Source organism: Clupea harengus, chromosome 2 (assembly GCF_900700415.2).
Source record: "Clupea harengus chromosome 2, Ch_v2.0.2, whole genome shotgun sequence".
In the NCBI taxonomy this organism is placed as follows: domain Eukaryota; kingdom Metazoa; phylum Chordata; class Actinopteri; order Clupeiformes; family Clupeidae; genus Clupea; species Clupea harengus.
In genome coordinates, this window is record NC_045153.1 from 876,543 (window position 1) to 881,004 (window position 4,462).

At 35.0% G+C, this 4,462-nt stretch overlaps 1 protein-coding gene across 1 annotated transcript in view; it reads right to left on the reverse strand.

Moving 5' to 3' along the window:
• Positions 1 to 347, reverse strand: part of zmp:0000000936 (interleukin-1 receptor-like 2) — a 21,009-nt gene extending 20,662 nt beyond the window's left edge. Inside the window, exon 1 of the mRNA XM_031580481.2 lies at positions 1 to 347. This exon is cut by the window's left edge and continues 197 nt beyond it. The gene's annotated coding sequence lies outside the window, so the exon portion shown is untranslated.
• Between the last annotated feature and the right edge of the window lie 4,115 nt (positions 348 to 4,462).

Here is a 4,462-nt window from a genome sequence, read left to right on the forward strand (position 1 = left end):
CTGGTTCTTCAATTCCACTCACCCTATTGAGCAACGCGCGGGGAGGAGGTTGGATTGCTCCAGCAGCAACCACACACCCGTGCGCACACACACACACACACACACACACAGACACAGACACAGACACAGACGTCCAACGGTTTGCCGCCATCCGGACGTTCAGACCAGTGATGAGAGAACTCCAGGAGACAGATCGCACCGGGGGGATGTGAAAGTGCGCGACCAGAGATTACTGCTGTGGTAGTGATTTCACTTCTCTCTGACTCACACTCACACACACACAATTCAGCCAACTCAGCACAGATCGCGCTGGCCTCACGTGAAGCCTTCTGCCTCATCCTAAAAAAAAGAAAGTGTTTTTTTGTGTCTTCCTCAGGGGTCTCACAATAAAAGGAAGCCCCCCCTCGTCACGGGCCCACTTCGTGCGGACAGGACTCTGCTCGCGCTGTTTGTTTACCTATTCGTCACTAACGGTGTGACTCACCCCGAGGGCGGGTCCATTGCTTTGGCTCATTTCACGAAACAGAAATGACATTCTCGAAACAACACGTGCAAACCTCCAAACCACTGTGCACTTGTTCACAACATATTTGAATGTCTCATTCCTTTACATGTAAAGCTGTTGTCTGCCAGCTCCAGCCTGCCTGGCAGACACGCACTTCTTGCGGAGTCAACGACCAGGCCATGTGCTGCCAATCTCGTGCTGCCATCTGATGGCGGACGGGGGAACTGCAGCAGAAGGAGCGTGGGGATCGCAGAGCAGAGGGTGCGAAGAGATATGAGAATAGAATAGAATATAGTTTGATCAATCATATTAACAACATCTTGCCAGAAGGTTTTCACTTTCGCACATTCCCATATACAGTGAAACCGTGTCCCCCTTGCCTCATCACACTTAATACAGGTATCAGGAATATTATCATTAAACTTATGCAAAGAAATTACCATTGAATCCCAAGCTTTTTATTCTTGGTTTATATCCTACCATACCACTTCTACAAAGCAAAGAGTTCAGATTCATAGATATGTGTATATTACAAGCTAAACGAATAATTGCTCTTAATTGGAAAAGTGTTGATGGCCCAAGAATTGGTATGTGGGTTAAAGAAATGGCCTCAAACATGTCAATGGAAAAGATAACGTATATTGTTAGACGTAAACAAAATGTTTTTGATAATACCTGGGGACCTTTTAGGTACTTCTTAAGGCATAATACTAATGTTGGTAACTTGCTCCAGCAAGAACAGGCTCTGGGGGAGTAGGACAACTATCTGATTATGTACATTGACTAGTAGGAAAAACAACAACAAAAAACACCCTTTATTTAGTTTGTAAAGTATACTTTTATGTTTCTTTTTATTTTCTTTTTATTATCTGTTTTTAATTTAACTATTATTTAGTTACTCTATTATTATGGGTGGGGGAACAGGGTGAAAATGTTTGCTGTGTATTGTTCTGTTGTTATTCAATTTGATATGACTTGCAAACTGAAAAACAATAAATACATTGTTAAAAAAAAAAAAGAATAGAATATAATGGAATAGAATATAATGGAATAGAATGGAATGGAATGGAATGGAATGGAATAGAATAGAATAGAATGGAATGGAATAGAATAGAATGGAATGGAATAGAATGGAATGGAATAGAATGGAATGGAATGGAATAGAATGGAATGGAATAGAATGGAATGGAATAGAATGGAATGGAATAGAATGGAATGGAATGTCATGAGGGACACAAAATACAATAAAACTAAAAAAGATTAACAGTAGAGTGCAGTGGTAGTTCCAATGAGGTGGGTTGCAAATAAATAAAGTAACATTTCTGTCTTATACACATGAATAAGGTGACTGATGACATAAGGGACTTGTCTTATACACCACATGAATAAGGTGACTGATGACATAAGGGACTTATACACATGAATAAGGTGATTGAGATGACATAAGGGACTTGTCTTATACACCACATGAATAAGGTGACTGAGATGACATAAGGGACTTGTCTTATACACCACATGAATAAGGTGACTGAGATGACATAAGGGACTTGTCTTATACACCACATGAATAAGGTGACTGATGACATAAGGGACTTGTCTTATACACCACATGAATAAGGTGATTGAGATGACATAAGTGACTTATACACCACATGAATAAGGTGACTGATGACATAAGGGACTTGCAGTATGATAAAGACTGATTACCCCTAAACCAGTATGATAAAGACTGATTAACACTAAACCAGTATGATAAAGATTAACCCTAAACCAGTATGATAAAGACTGATTAACACTAAACCAGTATGATAAAGACTGATTAACACTAAACCAGTATGATAAAGACTGATTACCCCTAAACCAGTATGATAAAGACTGATTACCCCTAAACCAGTATGATAAAGACTGATTAACCCTAAACCAGTATGATAAAGACTGATTAACACTAAACCAGTATGATAAAGACTGATTACCCCTAAACCAGTATGATAAAGACTGATTAACACTAAACCAGTATGATAAAGATTAACACTAAACCAGTATGATAAAGACTGATTAACACTAAACCAGTATGAAAAAGACTGATTAACACTAAACCAGTATGATAAAGACTGATTAACACTAAACCAGTATGATAAAGACTAAACCAGTATGATAAAGACTGATTAACACTAAACCAGTATGATAAAGACTGATTAACACTAAACCAGTATGATAAAGACTGATTACCCCTAAACCAGTATGATAAAGACTGATTAACACTAAACCAGTATGATAAAGATTAACACTAAACCAGTATGATAAAGACTGATTAACACTAAACCAGTATGATAAAGACTGATTAACTCTAAACCAGTATGATAAAGACTGATTAAACACTAAACCAGTATGATAAAGATTAACACTAAACCAGTATGATAAAGACTGATTAACTCTAAACCAGTATGATAAAGACTGATTAAACACTAAACCAGTATGATACAGATTAACACTAAACCAGTATGATTAAAGACTGATTAACACTAAACCAGTATGATAAAGACTGATTAACTCTAAACCAGTATGATAAAGACTGATTAACACTAAACCAGTATGATACAGATTAACACTAAACCAGTATGATAAAGACTGATTAACACTAAACCAGTATGATAAAGATTAACACTAAACCAGTATGATAAAGATTAAACCAGTATGATGAAGACTGATTAACACTAAACCAGTATGATAAACTGATTAACACTAAACCAGTATGATAAAGATTAACACTAAACCAGTATGATAAAGACTAAACCAGTATGATAAAGACTGATTAACACTAAACCAGTATGATAAAGATTAACACTAAACCAGTATGATAAAGACTAAACCAGTATGATAAAGATTAACACTAAACCAGTATGATAAAGACTGATTAACACTAAACCAGTATGATACAGATTAACACTAAACCAGTATGATAAAGACTAAACCAGTATGATAAAGATTAACACTAAACCAGAATGAAAAAGACTGATTAACACTAAACCAGTATGATAAAGACTGATTAACACTAAACCAGTATGATAAAGACTGATTAACTCTAAACCAGTATGATAAAGACTGATTAACTCTAAACCAGTATGATAAAGACTGATTAAACACTAAACCAGTATGATAAAGACTGATTAAACACTAAACCAGTATGATAAAGACTGATTAACACTAAACCAGTATGATAAAGATTAACACTAAACCAGTATGATAAAGACTGATTAACACTAAACCAGTATGATAAAGATTAACACTAAACCAGTATGATAAAGATTAAACCAGTATGATAAAGATTAACACTAAACCAGTATGATAAAGACTAAACCAGTATGATAAAGACTGATTAAACACTAAACCAGTATGATAAAGACTGATTAACACTAAACCAGTATGATAAAGACTGATTAACACTAAACCAGTATGATAAAGATTAACACTAAACCAGTATGATATAGATTAAACCAGTATGATGAAGACTGATTAACACTAAACCAGTATGATAAACTGATTAACACTAAACCAGTATGATAAAGACTAAACCAGTATGATAAAGATTAACACTAAACCAGTATGATAAAGACTAAACCAGTATGATAAAGACTGATTAACACTAAACCAGTATGATAAAGATTAACACTAAACCAGTATGATAAAGACTGATTAACACTAAACCAGTATGATAAAGATTAACACTAAACCAGTATGATAAAGACTGATTAACACTAAACCAGTATGATAAAGATTAACACTAAACCAGTATGATAAAGATTAACACTAAACCAGTATGATAAAGATTAACACTAAACCAGTATGATAAAGACTGATTAACACTAAACCAGTATGATACAGATTAACACTAAACCAGTATGATAAAGACTGATTAACACTAAACCAGTATGATAAAGATTAACTCTAAACCAGTAT